Here is a 24,435-nt window from a genome sequence, read left to right on the forward strand (position 1 = left end):
TAACCCAAATTGTTCTTGGGATAACTGCTTCCATCCGGATCTCATCCTTTTTAATCACAAAACATATATCATCTTTGTATTTGTTATCAATTTCCTGTGACAGTCTGACTCTTTTGTTCATTCTGGCCTTTAGTGTTTGAAAATACTCATCAATATTCTTTTGTTTGCTTTCACCCATGTTGTTGAACAAGTTAGATAGTTGTTTCCCTACCGGCATGTCAAATCCAAGGTTCTTGATACCTATACTAAGCACCTGTTTGGTTATATGTAGCATTAAGGATACAAGTAAGATGCCAAATCTAAATGTTCCTTTCTTATCCTTCTTGATCTTCCCTAAATTGTCAATCAATTCATCCTTTAACCATTCAAATACATTAATTTTCAGATTCTCATTTACCATATCATGTGCACTTTTTATGCATAAACTGGAGACTGAGTTAAGTCTATTTGTATGAGTTACTTTGTAACCTAAAATCATGCTAATGAATCTCACATTTATGTCAATTACATCATTTACCCTTAAGGGCCTTTTGTCGGATGTTGCACCTGTTAGGTTCATTACCAGGTCATTTGAGACCTTTGTCTTGTCTTGTATGTTACCGGTGGAAGGTAACCCTGTTATAGCTTTCACAGCTTCCTTGGTAATTTTATGAATTGAATCTAGCCAAAAGAATTCACCATGAACCCTACTCAATACTATCCTTATCACTTCCTTGGGGAATTCTGGAATGCAGAGAATTTCAGTGAATCCTATGGTTTCAACAATTTTGTGTTCAGGTTTTACATTTCCGGAGTCATCACATATGACAGTTTTGTACATGTTTTTGATTTCTTCATCTCCTAATTCTTCTATATGGCAATGGATATAAATTGTAGGGTCTTCTGCAAAAACAACTCCATTGGGAATTTGGGAAAATGCACCAACATTATCATCCTTTTTAGCTATCTCAGGAACTAACTGAAATACGGGCCTAGGGCGTTTAATTACCTCGACTACAGTAGGGTTTGCTATGAATTCAGGTACAGAAGAGGATGCCATGATTATAAATACCTTTTTCTACCTTTGGAAAGATTGATTGCTGAAATGCTTTACCTCTTTGCTTGAAATGCCTCAGCTCTGGAAATTTCATGCTCTTCGAATGTTTGAATGCTCGGTTAAGTGAAATGGAGCCAAAAATACTAGTTTATAATGTCTAACTACTAACTACCACATTTAATGCTTGCCGGTTAAGTAATCACTTAACATAACTGCCGGTATAGAAGTAATTTCAACTTCTTACCATCAACTGAGGGAATAATAGCATATGTCTCATTGATTGCCAAACCCTCAAAGAGATTTTCTTCAATTAGATGAAGAGACTCCTGCCGGTGGAGTGCTACTCTGTTCTACCGGTGGGGTGTTGCTTGGTTCTACCGATGGAGGAGTATTCCCAACACCATTTAGGTCTGATTTTCTGATCCATTGTTTTGAGAATTCTTGCTTAACTTCGTCAACTTTTTCTTTTCCTTTCAAACTAGGACCTTTGTTGTTTACCAGTGAGGACTTGCTTCTACAAAATTTAGCAATATGCCCAGTTTTGTTACATGCATAACAAGTCACATTATTTCTCTGAATAGCCTTTCCATAACCTATGCTGGTTTGGGTTCTGCATTGATTAGATAAATGTCCAAATCTTCCACAAACATAACATCTTACATTCATTTTGCAATTCTCAGAGTTATGACAAACTTTGTTGCATTCTGAACATTGACCGGTGGGTGCATTGGTATTATGATAGTTTCTAGATCTACATTCATTTGCTCTATGACCATACTTGTCACAGTTAAAACATTTGCCATTGAATTTATAAGAAGTAGGTTGTCTTACCAATTTGCTATGATCCTGTGTGTTTGCAGTACCGGAGATTTCACCAACTTCAAAGCCAATTCCACAAGTGTCACCTTTAGGTTTTTGATTCTTTAGAAAGTTACCAAGTTCTTCCTCAAGCTGTTAGGCTTCTGAAAATAGAGGACCAGGCTTTGATACCAATTGTTAGGATTCCCACAGATACTAAGAGGGGGGGGGGGTGAATCAGTATCTAGCCGGTTATAAGATTTTCTTAACTTAAAACATGTAGAGCATATTAATACTATGTACCGGTAAACAGAAAGTAATGCAATAAACAGAGACAAAAGCAACCACATGAAAAACACACCAAAACACAATATTTTAAGGAGGAAACCCAGCGTGGGAAAAACCTCGGTGGGATTTGTGACCCACAATATTCGCTTACTGGCCAATAAGAGAATATTACTACTACAAGAGGGGCCTGCACATGCAGGAAGGCCAAGTGCCTAGAGCTCACTGCTCAAATACAAAATGGGAAGTCTCACTGACTTACAAAATGGATTATATAAACCCAGTGTCTTGTACTGCTTCAAAATAGCATCTATAATGCCAGATCCAGTACCGGTTTCTGCTCTACTTCTTACATAAACCCTTAACCTATATTTTGCATAATAGGTCTGCCTTATTTTGCCTAATTACATTCCTCTATCTCTCATAAAATGTTCTACAATGATCTCTCTTATATAAGAGTCATTTTACAACTTGCCAAGTCGGCTTATAATGTTTTTACAATAATAAACAAAATATATTAACAACAAAATTCCTGTCGGCTTTTGTGCCGATATGCTTCCTTTCACTGCTGGTGCTGGTGGTCTATGTGCTGGTGTAGAATCTAACTTTGCTGGTGTCGGTGGATTGCCTTGTCGGTGTCATAGGATTGTAAGGTTGCCATCAATGACAAAACCTTCAATCACCTACAATGTCTCATTGGAGTGTGCATATGCCAACAGAGCTCACTACTCAAATATAATGGCCTGGAAGGCTACAACCCTTAAGAAAGTCTCATTGACTTACAACAAGATTCAGACTACAATCCATAAGAAATGAACTTAAAGAATAGCATCTCCAAATGTTTGATTACAATTTTGGTTAAGCACAAATGTTTGCCTTGCAACACCAATCTCTCCTCAAACTCAACATTGAAGGATAAATCACTTGTTCTCATATAAACCTTTCTCTGATAATGCAGACATAACATCAACACCTAAATTGCATGAATATATCACCTATATATACAAATCATCAACCTTGATAACAAGGTTAGCTAAACCCTCAACCCTCAATTACAAAATTACAACATAGAATACAAAGATCTACCACCAGACCTATATAATGATTTACATATCATAACATGGACCTAAATCAAATTCCCAAATGCTCATCTCCACCAGAAATCATGCCAAGATCAACCGCAACACGCTACACCACCAGGAAAACCACATAACACGAAAAAACATCATTGGCTCATAGAAACCACCAATAAATTGCACAATGATCAATATGGATCACCAAAAAAAATAGGACATGACTATGAAACACCAGAAAGAATGTTAGAATAATCGGGAACAACTACACCAACACCACTTATCAAATCTTCATCGGTCAATGTCTGAAAGCTTAAGAACACAACCAATCAGCAACTGTCTCGAAGAAAGATAACTTGCAGATCACTAAATCACGATCCATCTAAAATGAAGATACACAAGACCATCCCAAGCAATATCCCAAAAAATTAGCACAATATCTGATCACACCAGAATATACCAAAAGATATACTAAATTCTTCAAAATAGTGATCACAAAACCAAATTACAAACCAGGTCATAAGATCTTCCCAATGTGCAATCACTGAAGTAATATATAGGAATATGTTGACATAAATGACAACAACATATCCTAGCAATAGCAATAACCAACAATATCCAACATCACCAATGTAGATCAAGAGGCAAGTCAACAATTATCAAACTCTCAAAATATATCACAATACACAATTGCAATGCAATGCCCCCATAAAATAGGTTTACTTCTAGGGAAAACAAAGTGCACAAGATATCAACCATTAAATTTATGTCCTACTAATAAATTATATATAAAATATGGATTTATCAACTATTGAGCACTCTAGATGCACCTTCGTAGCATACATAATGCACTAGTAGGAAAAATCCATCATTCCTTATCTAACACTCAAAATGCACCTAAAGTGAAAAGAAACAAAATTGTCTACCAACCATGTAAAGCACCAATACCCTTTTACTATTGCAAGGTTGAGACACTATTTTCCTAATAGAATAGACTTTAGGAGAGAAAAAGTCAAGTAGTAAACCTACCCTACAAACATCATCTGCTAATGTGTATACCACTAGATCAAAGTTTTTTTCAAAAAAGAAGATGATGGAGATGGCCTAGAGAAAAGAAAGACATTCAAGGGTTATGTGAAGAAGAAAATTAAAAAAATATGAAAGAAACTAGATGTAAAAAAGGAACTTAGAATTCAGGCCATTGAAATTCATGGTACTAGTGAAGAGTAGCATTAAATAGGCCAAGGTGTCTATAATAGTTCCTTATCTCAAGGTAGTGCGTCTCCCTCATAGTTTTGAGTAAACCAAGGTGATGATTCTTCTTTGCAATAACAATAAGTTATACACACTATTGTAGATTTTGTGCCACATGGAGTAATTGGAAATCACTCTATCATGCCACACCCAACTTGGTTAAGAGAACTTGTTAGAAACAAAAGAAAATATTCACAATTGATTGATCTAGGGTTTAATGTTATAGCCAAACCACTTCAAACTAGACATCAACTTAAGAAAGCTAAAATAAGATCTAGAATTGTGATATATTCTAGCCTTAGGCACCAATCCATGGAAATTATAGAACCAATAAATGACACGAATGAATAAGATGTGGCAATTGTACATGCCATGTGCTTGAACATCCACATCTTAAGAAGAGTACATGTCATCAAACTCTTACCCTCATAATACACAAATCTCTCAAGATCATGGTAGAGATGTCCAAGCATGCTACGTTTCCATGATAAAACCATATGAATCTCTTCCTACTCTCAAATAAACTAAACAAGGCCTTCTCGCATGTGAATGCCTCATCCATCAGGTGCAACAATAAGTATCTTTTAGACTAAAGAAATATCTTTGATAGTATGCAGTAGCCATCATAGTTAGATCTATCCTCTAGGATCTATGGGTGTCACTCTACCAATACAATAAACTCGATCCTTCTCCATGACAGATGGCGAATGTGGTATCACTAGACTCATAGTATTTCCCCAATACACTAGTAGACACAGGATACAGTAAACATTCTCCAAAGTTATTGTCATTTTCCTCACTGAAAGATGGAAGGTAGAGGTCTCCATGTCCCATCGCTCCATCAAATACATAAGCATAGTCTCATGATGCCATATATTATGCATGTATTATACCTAATAGATTCCTACATCTTGATGGAAATTCTTTTCCTCTTGATTGAGCTTTGTAATCTAGCTACAAAGAAATATGTAAAAAGGATATTGATATGTTGTCATGTACTTGACAGGTCATGTAAAAATGACAATCAGAGATTTATAGTAGCATCATTTCTATAATTTTTATTTTTTATCATTTTTGTAACCTCTTGTATGCCTTACGATGTATTTTTTAGGACCATGATGCCCAGATCAAACCATGGTACCTATGTGGGACCATGGTGCCTAGATGAGACCATGGCACCTAGTTTAGGGAGTTCACATGGTCAGTTATGGCTACTTATAGAAAACAACATCTCAAAAGAAATTAAATCACATAGCAATACCTCCTTGACTTACTACCTCAAGACCTCCATCCATGTAGGTTGATATGGTTGTTTGCTTGGAATTTTCACCTTGGTACACACCTCTTCACTTCAAGACAAAAAAAAAGTTAAATGAATAGTGGAGTTACCACTATTTAAAGGTAAGTTCTTTCAAAGCCCTAATTTCATATGTTTTACTTACTCTTTCATATCTTGAGCTAGAGAACTCTGATTTGCATGTCATTTATTATGTTGGAATCATGATTCAATTTTATTTTTTACCAAATGTTCTATGAATCCTCAATGAAATAATTCATCATCACCTACCTTGCACAATTCGAAGTGGTAACATGATACTCTATTTTTACCTCTTAATTAGCAAGTATAAACAAGGGGTCATATAGCCACCCTCTGATTTCATCACTCATATTAAGTATTCTAAGAAATTTTTTATTTCAACTAATAAAATGGTTTTGCAAAATGTGGTTTCTAAAGTTGTATTGTAGGTATTGCTACATTGGGGGTCTCAATCAACACTTATGAAGTATGCTTTTTACATAATGTTCACTTTTATGTACTTTATCTTGCATATGCACATAGTGGCATATGACCACTAAATTGAGGACTAAATGTAGCATCATAAATTGTACACCATTAATTAGGGTGTCTAGTCCAACACTCTGTCATCACTCATTTTAGTATGTCTTATTATACTATGCATTGTAGGACCTCCATATACACTAAATTAATAATTAATTTAAGAATACGAATCCTTTCTTAATTTAAGCCTCATAAAACTATTAGTTGCACCCTTAATTTTAGGTGTGCCCTTTATATTTTAATTATCTTGATTTATTTAAACATTATATTTTTGTACAAATCTATTTTTCAGCATTAGGATCTTATTATCTCACATTCTTGAAAAGTCAGGCTAAAATTGTTGGGAAAGGGTCACCCCAAACCTGCTTGTTCGACTCTTTTTTCCCCAAATTTTGGTTGGATAATGTGTAGGTCCTATCCTATTCAAATCTAGCTTTGTGAAAAAAAAAAAATCTAAGTCAACCTTATATCAAATTAGACCTAGAAACTCATATATAAAGCAATTATTTTCCTCATTTATGATATATACAACAATTATGGAATTGGAGATATCTATATGATGTGAAGGTATTGTTTTTAGGAGAAAAACTAGATTTGCAAATCAACTACCATAAAATCCTCATCAACATTCATTCATCAACCATGGAAGCTTCAACAAATATTAGAGGATAATAGGGAATTACTGACTGCTGATTGGCTTGTACCTCTTCCTAAGGGATTTAGTATGATTTCATGTTATTATTGTATTTTTGTCATTAATTTAAAGATCTACATTTTAATCATTTAAGTTATGTGATTTATATGTTCTTGATTTATTTATTAGATTCAAATCATATCATTTAGGGTTTTACTCTAACACATTTGAGTAGGACTCTGGTTTACATTTATGCACTTTAGCTCATAGAAATCTTACACACTTAAGGTTAAAGAGCACACACTTTATTCTAATATTAATATTGGCTATTGAGGAGGTGGAAATCGCCATAATAGGGGGTTGAATAAGACAAAAACTTATATAGCCACAATTGCACCTTCTTTCTATTTTATAGGTGGAGCTACAAGTTTTCGGTGGACATAAAAAGATCAGTCAACATACATGAAGCAAGGACAAAGCACCACAACAAGTTGGGAAAGAGATACCCTAGACATCCCTATCCTTAGGAAAAAAATCCAAAATTGATAAAAAAAAATAGCTTAGGGTCTTAGGAGGTCAGATCTATGTCGATGTGCAACAATTGGAAGATTGAGATATTCTGAACAACCTTGTTCAATGAAATTAGCTCTAGATTCTAGACAAAAGTGCACCTCTATATTTTTTTCTCATTTCTATACCAATAGTGAAGCTTTCATTTATACATCAATCTGCTATAGTGTTTCAAGCTTTCACAGTATTGTACTTAGATCATAGTTTGATGTCATTCTAAAGTCATTCACTTTCCAAAGTCGCAGAGGAATAGAAGCCCTAAGAGATCATTTGTCTCTCTTTGAAAAGAGTTAGTCAAATGCAATCACACGTTTTGTGGCTTTCTATCCAATGTTTTAGTGAAAAGTGGATCTTGGTCCTAGTTTGATGTAGTCAAGGTAGGGAGATCCAATGAAGGACCTCCCATCCTTGCAGCCTAACACAAAAACCATGCAAGATATACCAGTAACCGGTAACAGAACACTAGATAATAAGAAAGAGCAACCGATAATAGTATGAACAATTCTTATTACAGTCTGAAGAATTACAAATGCCACATGCTAGATTGTGGTCCAGGAAACAAATAATGCTTATAATACAAACATAAGATCCATAGATGATCCACATATCAGATCGGCCTCCGGAAATAGTCTGCCAATTCTATCCTAATATGGACCTCAGTCCACCGAATCACAATCTCACTAGATCTATATCTTCGCTTGATCTCTAAATTCTATCTTCTATCTTCTAACTTTCTTCTTCTCCAATGATTCACAGACCTCCATTTATACCATCTGCAAATAATAACAACTTGATCAAGTCAGCCCAAAGACCAATTGGTTCATAAACAATAACATGTAAGCTCAAATCACTAAGAACATCACAAAAGCATAAACAATATGCGAACCTTAGAAAATACTATCCAAGGCCCAAAACAACATCTCCAATGATCCAAAAGTCAAGGGAATCAAACACATCTCGATTCAACTTCACTCAATACACTACTAGAATAACCAGTAAGAACATATCAACCAGGCCAATACCAAAATCGATAACTCACCGGGATTAAATCCAAATACCATGAAACTCGAACATGATAAAGATCACGAACATGAGGGAATAAACCCAAAACCACAACGCTAAAAAATCAAACAAGAAGAAATGCCACGATCTCAAGCAATTCCACTGAAAACTGCTCAACTAGTAAGTACTAGACCGGTGCTCCTACATCATAGTTTTACCTTGTTCTATTTTCATTCTAAACATTACCTTATTAAGAAGGACTACCACCTCACAAGTATCCTTAGGTATTGACTATTGAAAGAGAAAAATAAAAAATCACAAATCATAAATCCCTAAAACATTGCAAAGATCTCACTTCAAGGATGATATATTAGATATGATCACTCTATTGCACAAAGTAGTGGGAATTTTTGATTCAAGTAACCTTCAGAAATGGATGTGTAAATTTATATTAGTTAATTGAATGAGTCAAAATATGTAGATTGGGTGAAATTGATAAATGATCATGTACATTACCAATTCATGAATTTTTGTAATAAGCATCAACTTTGCATATTCTCATATTTGTTCTATGTTATCAAAAATACTCAGATAGTGTGGCCAAGACAAAAACTTTTTTTATTTCTCATAAACAATACCTAGGTGTATAATTATTTTACTCAACTCTAGGAGGAATTTGGATTTAATGATTATTGGTGGGTGAGTGATGCCTTTTGTATGTTCAATGTCAAGAAGATTAAAGGTAATCTAGAGGTCATGATTTATTAGGAAATGACATAGTTTATCATGTAATTTTGTATCCAATTTAATAAATTCACATATGTCAAAATTGGAGGTTTCAATAGTACTCTATATAAGTTGTCAATATATGCCAATGATTTCATTATACTCTTTGAGATTTGTAGACACATGGCCCATGTAAGTAAGAGGTGTCATGATTTGAACAAAGTAAGATATACCTTAACTATATAAGTAACTCATTACACCTACAAGACTCATTAAGATGACAAAAATGTTGATACAATTATTTTATAATTTAATTTCCACACATTTGATGCTAGCACTTTATTTAATAGAAAAACTATAATGAAAAATAATCTATACATTTGTGTATGACATGAACATCAATCTCATCTAGAAAATTATTGAGAGGATGGTATTGATAAATGTGAAGTGATAAGGAGAGATTGAATATGATTAAAAATAGATTAAATGAAGGTGTTGAACTTAAATTTTAATATTCTTGACATGGTTGATGATAATTATTATATGATCAATGAAGAATATTATATTGTGAATGTTGGAATCAACGAACACTGAGAGGGGGGGGTGAATCAGTGTTCTACAATTTTTAACCTTATTAACTTGATCTCTTAACCACTTAATGAAAATGAATGAAAGAAACATGCAAAAACACAAAATAATCAGCAACAACACCATAACACCAAATTTTATACGTGAAAAACCTGGTTAAGGGAAAAACCATGATGGGAGTGGGACCCACAATATAATTATACTTTGTTAGAAGTATAAAAATATTACATTGGGAATTCACATGCATTCAACCACACTACCTAGAGCTCATTGCACAAAGAAAGAAGGGAAACAACCCCAGAAGGCTCATTGCCTTACAAAATTTCTTACAAAGATAATTGGAATGTCTGAATTGAAAAATAGCATTTACAAATGCCAAAGTACAATTCCGGTTAAGCACAAAACACTTAATCTCTTGTTGCTCTGCTACATTGTTCTACTTTATTCTGGAGCACAAATTCTTCACTTGCACATGTGAAAATATACACAATCAAGCACAAACACTTTTCACACACACACACACACACACACACACACACACACACACACACACACACACACACACAGAGAGAGAGAGAGAGATATAAAAGATGATCATAGCCATCGGTCTTCTATATCCGTAATATGGAATGAGGTCTTCTACATGTTGACTTCAAGAACACTATCCAAAAATGAAATGTGCATACATAATCGGCTCAATCCAAACTTAAATGTATATGTGGACCCAAAATAATTGTCCACATGCTTCCCAAATGTCAGCTTAACATCCTTGAACACAAAAACAATTACCAAAATTACACTAGTACATTTGGAGCGGTTTTTTGACGAGCATTTCTGACAAGCTATGGGATTTCTTTTGTTTTGTTAAATTTTTTTTTTTTTTTTTCAAAAGTTACCCCATGTTCGTTAGAATTTCGACATGTTAAAATTTCACATCGGCAATCGAACGAAAAACCAACGAACATTTCTAACCGACTATGGGATTTATTTTGGTTTGTCAGATTAATTTTTTTATTTTAAAGTATACCCTGTGTTCGTCGAAATTTGAACGTGTTGAAATTTCACGTCGACATCTCGACGAACACAGATTTTACCTGTTGATCGGCATATGTTGGTCCAATGATTCACAGCCTCTTGATTTCTTCTTACTCATTAGGATAACATAAGCTAATGACCTCTCTTCTTGTTCATCGGTGAGAGTTATCCCGCTAGTCTCATCAGGTATCGAGATAGCTTAAAATGTGTTCAGGCAATGGGAATAATTTCCTCAATGTCTTTTCCCTTTGCGTAGCTCCTCTCGATACGTTATGTCTCCTCAGCATAATCTTTGACCCTTTATCACTGTAACCTTCACCGATGCATTTTACTTTTTCCAGTGTCTAGCGGGATAAGTCTTACCGATAGCATCATTGCCTATCGACAATACAAGATTTCCCCATTGCCGCTAGTGTGTGTTGTGTCGATATTCTTCATCAGTGTATTCTATCCTGATCACATGCTTCTACTTGTGTGTTACCATCATGTTGTCTTTTGCTAATAGTTTGGATTTCATATTTAACGTCAGAATTCTGACGAACACGAGGTATTTAAAAAAAAAGTAATTATGCACCATCATTATGTTGTCCATTTGGTGGAATTGATTATGTGTTGCATTGATGTTTTGTCATTTATACCAACACTAGGTATTTGGATGCCTTACCAACACCCTTCTGGTCCCGATAGGTTGAGTGGTTTTTGGTTTATTTGGATCTGGCATGATCCGATAGGCTTCGGTATAGTTTGGTGATGCAATTGGCTTGTTCATGATACTCATGCTTATATTTTGTTAGTTGGTTTTGGTTTGGTGATCGGATTCTATCCCACTTGCTTAGAAGCTTAGTTTCTCATTCCGATGAGGGTTTCATCGACAGAGCTTTCGATGAAGATCTTTGATGAATTGCATAAGTGGTGTTGGTGCAACTTCTGGTGGAGTCTCAGGATGCTGTTGGTGATCATTTTCAAGACTTGGTGGATGGAGATCATTGTTGTAGCATGTGGACCTATACTAGGTCCCAATTGATCTAGTTTATGGAATGACTTTAATGTAAGGTGTGGATTGGACCTCTCGATGTGTTTCCGGGATATCTTATGTGTTTGATATTATTTATTTGGTCTAAGGCCGAAATGGTTTGTAATTATGTAATTGGTTTATTATCTAGTGGCCAACCTAATTGTTTATGGTTGAGGGTTTGTATATATAGATGTAAGATCTCATTTTAGATCATCATGGTTATGTTAGAGGTCATGGTCAATGAATGTAATGTGCGAATAATGTAATATCATTCAGGCAGAGGATTTGGTCGATTATTGGAGATCGAATTGGGTTTATGTAAGAGGATTCAGTCCTCTCGTATTGAGCTTAACCAGAACTATACTCAGACATAGGAGATGCTATCTTTTGCAGTTCAACACTTCTCCAGATTGTAGTATGGATTTCTATGTAGTCAGTGAGGCTCCTTTTGTGATGAGCAGTGCGCTCTAGGTTGTTGGCCTTTCTGCAAGTGTGGGCCCCTCAATTGTGATTCACATACTTACTACAAAAGTATTATCTGACTGTGGGTAGGCTTCCCACCCTGGTTTTTCCCTTTACCATGTTTTCCATGTTTAAATCTTGGTGTCATGTGGATGGTTTTTATTCCATGATTATTGTTTATGCTTAATTGGTTTAACTGATATTCTGGTATTAAATTTTTAAATTGCTAATAGTTCAGGTAATCTGTGACAACTGAATCACCCCCCCTCTCAGTTGTCTTCTGGTTATTTGAATTGTCTAACATATTATACTGTAAAGCAGAAAAATTGAACCCTGGTTGTTCTCCCCTCCCCAACTCCGAGGAGAGAGAAGGGAGAGTCACTAGGGTTGATGGTTTTCACTTAGGAGAGACTTTACATTCAAAAGAGGGGTTGAAACCCACAAGATCCAATCCCATGCAATGCAAGATTGGATTCTATATGAGTTTCAAGGGTTAAGACAACAAGGCTACCCTCTTTTGTAAAGAATGTGGATAGAATGATTAAGCTAGGAATGCATGAAAAGTGAGAAAGATTCACTTAAAAACAGAGATAGGGATATGATATGAAGCTGCGGACCTAGAATTAGCAGTAAAATGTCGAGACGGTGCTGTTCTGCAAATTTGAGCGAAAGTTGACAGGACGATGGCGCCCGACGTGCACACGGTCCTCCGAAAAATCCGCGAAATGAAGGTGGATCTGTTCGTCTCTGCACAAGGATTCCAGATCTTCAATTACAGCCGCGTACCTGCAACCTACACACAAAAAAGAGAGGATGATTGGGGAGTTAGGGATGAGGGGTTTTCCCTTAGGTCAAACCCCGGTTTTGGAATTAACCAAGAAATGAGAAATTGCTGTAAATGTAAATGATTGTAATGTAAAACAAGTACTAGTACCTTGTTGTAAGAATGTTTGTATTCTTACATGCGAAGGTGTACATGTTGTTGTATGTTGTATGTGATATGTGATCTCCTCTTCAATGGTTGAATCCTTGTCTTGAATGCAACACTTAGCCTTGAATGGAGACTTAGAATGCTCAATTGCTTGAAGGAATGCTTGAATGCTTGGATGCTTGAATGTTTGAATAGAGTTTCCACGTCTTGTACACATATGTCCCTCCTCCCCCAAATGGGAGAGGAAATGTAGTTTATATACTTGTCAATTAGGGTTAAAAGACTAATTTTCCTGACCTTAGGCCGACTAGGAAATGTTATTTTCCACTTTGCAAACATAAAGACTTGAGACCCAAAAGAGATTGGGCCCAAAAATAGGGCCAGGGACCAGGGCGCTGGGCACCATGGTCCTGGGGGACCAGGGCGCTGGGTGCCCTAGTCCTGAAGGACCAGGGTGCTGGGCGCCATGGTCCCACCTCCAGGGACAGCAGGGTGCAAGGAGGATCAGACCAGGGTGCTTGAAAAATGCAGTTTTTGGTGTCATAAACAGGTTTCAGGGTCTCCATTCAGGTTCCGTGTTGCATCGCCATCGTGAAGACCCAAATGCAGTCGAAATTGTAAGTGTCACAATTTTAGGACGCTACATATACGTGGGCTCAGGGTGCAAAAATTGGGAGGAAGCATGAACAATTGTTGCAGATAGATACTCGAAAACAACTATACAAGATGTTGGTCCTTTTGTGCTTGTTCACTTTATTCCAGTTGTAACCAGGTTTAATTCCTGGTAAATGGCCCCATAGAGTAGTAGGGCCTTTGCTTTCAATTTGAATGAATTGGAATTTAATTTGAAAAAATGGCCCTACAATTCTATGGCCTTTTCTTTTCGGGTTGGCTAAATCTTTAAGTTTAATTTTGGTTTTTGCATTTATTCAAAAAAATTTCATAAAAAGAGGTTCCTAATGCCTCCCTTTATAATAGTAGGGGCATGAGATTGTATTATGTTTATATTCCTATAGCAAGAACAAATTGCTTGAGATTGTATTCTGTCTATATTTCTATAGCAAGAACAAATGGTCATATCCCTTGCCTAGATGGCACACTATCTAGATCATCTATATTCCTATAGAAAGAATAGGAATAGTAAGAAGGGGGGAGTCTGGGTAGAGGGTAGAGAATTGGGGAGCCATGGCATACAGATGGGTAACCTCTATAGCTTCTTCCCCAACCGTCCCCTCCCTATGTAGGGACTAAAAATTCAAGTGATTTGGAGCTGTCCCTACTGGGGCCTTAGTTCCCCGCTACATGAATCATGAGTTATTCCGTTAAGAAAATTGTGACCAAATTATTAGCTCGAATTCCCTTTCTGAATAGTAGGGTGTTAGCAACTAGTAATCAAACTGTGACCAAATTATCAGCTAGAATTAGCTCGATCAAATTCCCTTGCCAAATAGTAATCAACTACCATTTCTTGTATTTCCTCATCCATATCATCTATATGTTGTCCTACATCTTCACAGTATACATCCTCAACTATTTTTTTGGTTAGTTCATATGACTCTGGATGAATTCTAGTATCATCCAATGGATCCATAACATGGTTCCCAAAAGCTCCTTGCACGGTCCCTCTAGCCCTTAAAAAAACAACAACATTTATAAAGACAAGTCGCTTCATAGCTTCTAGAGGGGTCAACAATTCTTTGTGATTGTAAACCCTTCCAGCCCTCGAAATAGCTCTTTGTATGGAAGCAACTTTTCTATGATTATTTAGGACTCTACAGGCAGTTGCTTGTACAATTTTCCACACTAAAAAGGTCTCTTCATTTTCTCTAGTTAGCAGATAAAATTCCTCATCCTGGGATGGATCTTTATATGGTGTTCACCAATCCTTAAATCCATGTACCAATTCAATCTTTATGTCAACAAGAGTTTCCTACTTTTTATTGGATGTATGTTGTTCCACACTTCTAGCATATGCATCAATATCAAGGGCCTTTAACACGTGGGGATATTTTTTGACATGTTCAATTACCATTTCTTGTGTTTCCTCATCAATATCATCTATATGTTTTCCTGCATCTTCATAGTATACATCCTCAACCATTTTCTTGGCTAGTTCATATGACTCTGGATGAATTCTAGTATCATCCAATGGATTCATAACATGGTTCCCAAAAGCTGCTTGCCCGGTCCCTCTAACCCTTAAAAAACCAACAACATTTATAAAGACAAGTCGCTTCATAGCTTCTAAAGGGGTCAACAATTCTCTGTTGGCATTTTTGATGATTATGTTGTGATTGTCATTGATGAACACACACTTGCTATGAGATCACTTTTTGTATGTATGAGTTAAAGCTAACCGGTATTTATTCCAACCGATATGATGTATTATAGTCTTTAGACTATCGGTGTTTTGTAGAAAGTGTTTACCGATATGAAGCGGTATGAAGACCCCAAGCAGTTGAAGGATCTCAAGTGGTACGAAGGAACGAAGCGACACAACTCATATTTCCCAGTCTTCATTTTGTCAAACCAGCAACTGGTATTTTACTTAAACCGGTATTTTTTTTTAACCAGTAATACTCTATGATGAGTTACCAACCAACATTTTGTGATGAGTTACCATCCACCGATTGTTTTGTGGTGCCAACACTCTGGCGGTGCTTTTTTTGTCATGTTACCAAATATGTCTAGATGCATTGAACCTAGGAAATTGTATTGTAATCCTATTGGACTGACATGAAATTAGATTCCTTTATAAGGACATCATGTCTGGGGTTTTAGGTTGTTGCTAGGGTTCAAGGTGGTTGATGAGTTTTTATAAGTGTGAATATAGAAGAGAAGTTCAGGTCTGCGAGAAGAGGTAGAGTGTGAATGTGTTGAAGACTGAAGTAATGCTGGAATGCATTAGGAACGAGCTATCAAGGATCTAACCAAACAATCTGTGCTATTTGCTAGATCACTCACTTGTTGATTACTCACATCTTTGACAAGTCCGAAGCCCTTAACCGGGTAGGCCCAAAAAGCCTTTTGTAAATCCTCTGACAAGGTGGTTCACATCTTTGAATCTAAAATCCACTAGCAAGGTAGTCTTTAATCGGACTTATCTCCTAACAGAGATTGAGATTCCTAACATTATCTGTTCTGGTAAAGAACATTGTATGACCTTAACCGGTCTGGTTCCTATTCTGCAGATAGTTACTTGTGAGTTTCATCTCACCGTGGGTTTTCCCATTTGGGTTTCCACGTCAAAATCTCTTGTGTTATGGTGTTTGTGCTTCTGTGGGTGAATGCATTATTTTCTATTTAGTTTGCATGTGTGCTAACCGATTTGTTTGCTAAACTGTTTTACCGGTTTACTGCTAGTCTAGTAAAGTGTTTAAGTACAAAGATTTTTGGCATACTAATTCACCCCCCCCCCCCTCTTAGTATTCATCATTCTCTATGACTATAAACCCTTCCATCCCTCAAAATAGCCCTTTGTATGAAAGCAACTTTTCTATGATTATTTAGGACTCTACGGGCAGTTGCTTGTACAATTTTCCCTACTGAAAGGGTCTCTTCATTTTCTCCAGCTAGTAGATAAAATTCCTCATCCTGGGATGACTCTTTATATGGTGTTTGCTAATCCTTAAATCCATGTACCAATTCAATCTTTATGTCAGCAAGTGTTTCCCACTTTTTATTGGATGTCCGTTGTTCCACACTTCTAGCATATTCATCAATATCAAGGGCCTTTAACACATGGGGATCTTTTTGACATTTTCAACTACCATTTATTGTGTTTCCTCATCAATATCATCTATATGCTATTCTACATCTTCACAATATACATACTTAACCATCTTCTTGGCTAGTTCATATGACTCTGGATGAATTCTAGTATCATCCAATGGATCCATAACATGGTTCCCAGAAGCTACTTGTCTGGTCCCTCTAACCCTTAAAAAAATAACATCATTTATAAAGACAAGTCGCTTCATAGCTTCTAGAGGGGTCAACAATTCTTTGTGACTGTAAACCCTTCCAGCCCTCAAAATAGCCCTTTGTATGGAAGCAACTTTTCTAGGTCCAAGGCCAGCTACAAATTGCATATTTTATTTGTTAGTTGCATATTTTGTTATGGGTTAATAGAAATCTGGGTATTGTATAGAACTTTAAAAAAAAGTAGAATCTAATCAAACACTATATTTCATTTGATGTTATCAAGAATTTTGACTAGTTTTCTTCATAATATGTATCTTGTATAGTTTATCTTAATATTGTCTTTCTTGTATCCTGTAGTAGTTTTGGAAGAATTATCATAACTTTCATTTGAACTATCGGATCTTTCTATAAATTGGAGGATAAGTCTGTAACAATGATATCAAGAGACTGACTAGAGTGATTGGCTTCATTACAAGGTAAGGGAAGCCTTTGTCATGTTTATCTTCCTCAAAGTATGGTTGGTGTCTATTAAGTTGTTGTCTTGTAAGGGTGTTTTGAAGATTGAGAAGAAACTTTTGATGGGTATTAATCCCATTGTTGTCAAGTACGTCTGATTGGAATTGAATGTTTCCAAGGTTTATGTGAATTAGAGGGCAAATGATTCTTGAGATTGTCACTTCAATTAAATAATTACTGAAAACTTTGAATTGCTTGCTTGTAAATGAATGCTTCAAATAAAAGGTTACTTTATTATAAGTATGATTTCGTAATGCCCCCTAATAAAATGCCTTAAAATATCCTAGTTATGGATCTGAGTTCTTAGTGTAGGGGTTAAGAGAAAATACCCTAGCCTCTGATGTAGTAAAAAACCTACAAAAATAAACTCAGAAGGTGCTACAAATTTCATTAAGGAATGGTCATATAAATTATCAGTTGTTTGAATTATTATCAGTTGTTGAAGTTATTGTCAATACTCAGATTATTAATAGTTATTTACTTTGTTACCAGTGGTCAAAATATCATTAGTTAATCTAATCTATTACCAACAATTAGAATTGTTAGTAAATTCCAGTTTATCGGTCAGCACTTACAATTTCAGAGAATTAGTTCTAGTTTTATATAGCAATCAAAAAGATAAATAATATCAGAGATGGAAAAAACTTGATCTTTGTATTGAAATAAACATAAGATAATCAACTAGTTACATATAGCACAATGTCTTTTCACCAGTTTGGCATTTCCAGAAAATAAACCCCAAGAGTATTGTATATACTTGCATCTCCAAATCTATCTCTCATTTCATCAAAAGATCCTCTATATATAGAGATGAGGATTCAATTTCAAAATGAAAGGGCATACCCCTTCATTTAGAATTACACTAACTAATATCTTAACTAAAAAAAACCAACTAACTGACCCTAACACAACTACCAACATAACAAACATATTACATAAGACTTTAAAAGACAACAATTTGAAACATTTAGAACAAGAGCTAATTGCCAAGCACTTCGCCACAATTCTTAATATTCTCCAAATACTTTTCTGACTTATAGGTATCCACATCATAAATCATGTCCCTGACCATGATCTCCAATGTGACAAACCGCTCTATTAGTGCAGTGGATTCCTTTAACTCCATTTTGTCTATCTGAGCAACATCAAGCACAACACTGAGGAGACTCTGGCATTCAAGAATCCATTTATCCTTATCCTTAATTTCATCTTTCAAGCCAACTAACATAGGAATACCATGTTGGATTACATCTTTACACTCATCATATTTTTTTTATAATTCTGCATCGAATTTATCATGCTTTCCAAGTAGCCTTTCAATTTTCTCAATCTCTTTGGCATCTACTCCCTCTAAATTCTTCTCATGCAACTTTAACCCTAGTTTGTTTTTTTATCCTGTTATGTGTTACTGCATTGTCCATTTTTTTTTGAAACACAATCCAAAAGTCTTCCAAGTGACCTTGCATCTTTTCAAATCTTTTATTCAATAAGAAAGAAGCAGTATCAATTCTTACACTTTGCATATGTTTGAGAATTCTTTGATTTTCCAGTTGCAATTCCTCACATTTCTTCTTCCATTTTGAATTTTCAGGAGAAAGCAACATGGGTTCAGACTATCCACTTCTTCTGATGGCCTCCTCATACATAGCTTTGTACTGATTCCTTTCCCTTACCACTCTAATCATATGTGCCCTTTTGAATTTGGAAATATATGCTCCTATATCTATTGAGACAATAGGATCAATTTCTCCCACCTTTAATTTCATAATGTGTCCAAAATCCCTATCCACATCAATGATTGTTAGTCTCTTATTTGGTGGATACAGTACCCATAGCATTAGTTCTTCCTCATCTAGATCAAATCTTGACCCAATAAAAATGTCATTAACTCCCTGGATATCCAATTTGAATTCCTTATTATCAGAGTGCAATACACTATCAAAAATAAAAGAGGCACTTAGGTCCCATCCTGGAAAAAGAATTACTCCGGCCTCTACCCGTAATTGTCTCCCTCTCTGTGGAGTCATTTTCACCAATTCTACATCTATATCCTCTTTTAGTTTCTTCAATAATTCTGCCTCGTTTTCAAGTGTCACATTTGGGATAGACTCCCTCATTATTTTGCATTTAAAATTATAAAGAAAAGACTTAAATTCTTTGGATTTAACAAATACATCATCTTCCACAAAAGCAACATGTCCATCCAATCTTGCATCTTTATAAATTTCCATTTTAGTTACAATTTGATCATCTTCATTGAACTCTTCTTCCACATCTTTTGCCCGTGACCTAGAAATGGCTTCAATGTCTTCTGGTTCATTTTCTAAACATTTCTTCATCTGAATCCATCTCCATTAACTTCTATCTTTTCTCCTCCAATTGTTTGTTTAGGTTATCAATCACTTCTTGAGCTTCTGCATCTTCCATGTTCCTAAATATATCTTCCGCTTCCAGACTCACATGCAAATAATCACCTAGATTTTCCCTTTTCTTGTAGTAGTGGATATATCCTTCTAGATCATAATTCTTTCTTGCAAAATGTTTGAATAAATTAAATTCTTCCATTAATTTCTTGTCAATTACATCATAGGCTTTTGTTGAAACAATTGTGAAATATCCAAAGTTGAGAGTGCCTGGCAAGAAAGCCTACTTACGTAGATCCCCAAAGTTTTTAGTATTTGAGACACTCAATTGTCTGACAATCTCCAAGTATGCTATTCAGTCGGGAACACATTTTGGCAACATATAGGGAGTTCCTTCAAACCCATATATCCTTAAATATGTGAAGCCCTTATGGACATACTAATCTCCCCAGTTATGATTCACTAGATTTCTGTCATCAAAACATTTAGGTCTTAAAAATATTTTAATATCATCTGAGATTTATCCATCACAAGGAAATCTATACATCCGATAAATTGGCTTTACTATCCATTCCTCACATTTGATATAATTTGATGTTGTGTAACAAGAATCCCAAATAGAAGTCCATAATTGAATAGGTTGCTCCTCCCCTAGCCTGTTTCTGATGTTAAGCCTCAATTCCTTGGGCCACATACCCCTAAAACATCCATAGAATAAGATTAAATGTATCAATAATGAGTAAAACTTAAAATTAGGGCAATTATTATCCTTGAGGTTTAAAAAACCCTCATATAATCTCTCCACCAAATATGACACATAATCAAATGGCTTGGGTTCATACATTTGAATATGTGAAGCTAAAACTAATGGCCCAATACCCGTGAGGTCTGGAACCTCAATGCCTCCTAACTGCCCATAAGACATATAGGTGTACTGAAGGTAATGTCTGAACAAATCAATGTTAAATGGTGGCCCGTCATGTTTTGTAAGTTCTCCCGCTTCTTCTTTATGGACAACTAGTTTCCACCCAGGGTATGTAGTGTCCATTCTTTGATATTCCTCTTCCAATTCCCCAAAAGACAAAGGTTTATCAAAACCAGAATCTAGTTTGAACACTTCATTTATAGTGTTTACTAAAAACCTTATGAAGGCTTCTTCATTTTGAGTCTAAATGTATCTGCCCACAGAAGTATAATTTCTCACTAGAATCTCTAAAACTTTAAAATTTGCAAAAACATTAGGGAGAATTAGCTTACCCAAATTTGTAACCTAGGGGTTGCAGAGTGACACCTCCCTATTTATCCTCAAGTAATAGAATAAAAACAATTCATATCCCCTTACCCTAGTCCAAACATCCCCAACATCCTTGAATCTATCTTCTAATTGATCCCGACCATGTAGATGTTGTTTTGATCTTCTAGACTTAGGGCCGGGCACTTGCATTTGATCAATCATATCCTAGTTCAATTTTCTAACTAGGGTGTCTTCTCTTGTTTTGGATTTCTTGGCTCCTGACTCCAAACTCTTGGTTGATCTCTTTTTCCTTGTAGAACTAGATGCCTCCATTTCCGCAACTACAATTTCTCACTCTACCCTTTACGAATTAGAAGTCTCTATTCTGCCAATTTCCTTCACTATGTGAGATTTATGTCAGGCAACTTCAATTACATAACAAATGTATTCAATTCCAAACTTGCAATGATTAGCATCCCATAAATTGGCTTCATGTGAATCTGATGCAAGCATTTAATAAGAGTCATCTCCTTCAGTTTTGAAATTTGATTTGACAACGACTTATAGGCACAGGTCTCCCCAATGTAATTTTATTTTGGTGCCATTGGCATAACTCTCTCCCTTTCTTTGATATATTGAGATTACTTGTTGATCGACATATGTTGATCCGATGATTTTCACAACCTCCTGATTTCTTCTTACTCATCGGGATAACATGAGTCAATGACCTCTCTTCCTGATGATCAGTGCGAGTTATCCCGCTAGTCTCATCGGACATCGGGATAGCTTAAAATATGTTCAGGCGATGGGCATAATTTCCCTGATGTCTTTTCACTTAGCGTAGCTCCTCCCGATATGTTATGTCTCCTCAACATAAGCTTTGCCAACATTCTCATCGTGAATATTCTTACCGATAGCCTCATTGGCTATCGACAAGACAAGATTTCTCCATTGCCGCTTATGTGTGTTCTTCCGATGGACTTCATCAGTGTATTCTATCCCGATCGCATACTTCTACTTGTCTTAATTGTTACCATCGGGTTGACTTTTGTTGATAGTGCAGATTTCAAATTTTTTGTAACTTTTGCTTTTCCTTATGAATACAAATATTTATAATCTGCTTAATGGGTTCAACATAAACTGAACAAAACCTCTTACGCAAAAATGGACTCCACTATTCCTAGTTATTCTTTAAGATACTTTTGAAGCATACATTTTGGCAAAATTTGTCAAAATGAAAGCTCATTCATATCTACCATCTGATAACAACACATGTTTTTGCTTCAAAGGAATCTTGAAAACCATTTGATAAGTAGCCACGCTCACATTTGCATTTTTTATCACTCCAAGAAATGTCTGATAAGCTTTCTATGTTACTGTGTTGAATGTTCAATGGTTTTGGTTCGTTTTGCAATTTTTTCATGTTTAAATATTTCAATTTGATATTGTAGTCACATAAATTTGTCCACTTAATTAAATGAATACTTAGTATTTATTTGATTATTTAACCATCAATTAATGAATTAATTAAATTAATATTTAATTAATTCATCTTAACCCTCTTCTCCTATTAATTAAATAAATTATTCAATTTATTTGATTTAATTCACTTAACCAAATTCAGACCATTAATTAAATAAATAAATCATATTTGTTTAATTAAATCTTCTCTCACATTTAAATAAATTAATATTTATTTAAATCCCCCAAAATCCCACCTCTCACATTTAAATAAATTAACATTTATTTAAATCACCTTTATCCTCTAACCACTTGTATTTTCCTACAAAAGCGAGTTGCACAATTATTTTAAATAAATAATTTATTTAAATCACCTTTATCCTCCACCCACTTGTATTTTCCTACTAAAGCAAGTTGCACAACTATTTTAAATAAATTATTTATTTAAAATCCTATTTATCCTCACCCACTTGAAACCTTTAATGGTTTCCCTTAAAGTATTCAAACTTGATGGCTTTAAAGTCTTCAAACTTGATGGCTTCCTTCTATAGTCTTCTTAAGACTTTAATGGTTTTCCTTAAAGTCTTCAAGCCTTTAATGGTTTCCCTCAAAGTCTTCAAGCATTTTAATGCTTTATCTTCATTTTTCTCATTTAAATAAATTAATATTTATTTGAATATTTATCCAAATGCAAATTACACCATTTAATTGAAATAAATGATTTTATTTTAATTGAAAATACCAAAATTTCTCCCACTTGCATTTTCCTACAAAATCCACTTGCATGCCTAAACCCCTTCTAGAATTTTCTAATCACTTCTAAATAACCTAACCCCTTCTCTAAACTTTGTCACATTCCTAAGCAAAAGGGAAGTCACTTCTCAAACCCTCAAAGTCTTTGATAACCATTAAAGGCTTTCAACCTTCAACCACTAAATGGCTCAAAGTCTTTGATAACCATTGAGGGCTTTCAACCTTCAACCACTTAATCACCAAAGTCTCCAATAACCATTAATGGTTACCTCAAACCCTCCCACATGGTTAAAACATTTGTTTTGACTCAACCTCTACCCAACCCAAAGGTCTCATCAGGCCATTAATGCTTTGACCATGATTATCTCTTAAACATTTGCACAAAGGTTTATCCTTGGATTAACTCTTAATCCAGTGGGTAATCTTAATTTGGACTTGACCCTTAGCCTCTAGATAACCATGAGGTCTTCTCAAGCCTTTAATGCCTCCAACCTCTTCTCTCAACCCAATCCTATGTTGACACTTGTCACCATTTTATTGGTGCCAATTGTGCACATGGATCCCCAACTTTCAAACTTGGCCCTTGATTAAACCATTCAATCTTAACCCTTCATTTCCCCATTTCTTCTATAAATAGAACCCTTCTCCTCAAGCAAAAAAAGAAGCATTAGAGTATTGTTGTTATACTGGTATTAGCATAGAGCTTTCTCATAGCATCACTATCTACACTTGCATAGCATTTGCTTATCATATTCAACTATCTTGAATCTCCATATGGCATCCATGGCTAGTGCTAAAAGCTGAGAGCTACACTCATTTGGGACTTGGAGAGGAGAGGAACAAGGGAGGAGCAACTATGAGCATCTTGATTAGCTATTTTATTCTATGTTTATATGCTTTCTATTTCGTGCTTAATATCTCTCTTGATATGCCTG

The sequence above is a fragment of the Cryptomeria japonica genome, chromosome 9, assembly GCF_030272615.1.
Source record: "Cryptomeria japonica chromosome 9, Sugi_1.0, whole genome shotgun sequence".
In the NCBI taxonomy this organism is placed as follows: Eukaryota; Viridiplantae; Streptophyta; class Pinopsida; order Cupressales; family Cupressaceae; genus Cryptomeria; species Cryptomeria japonica.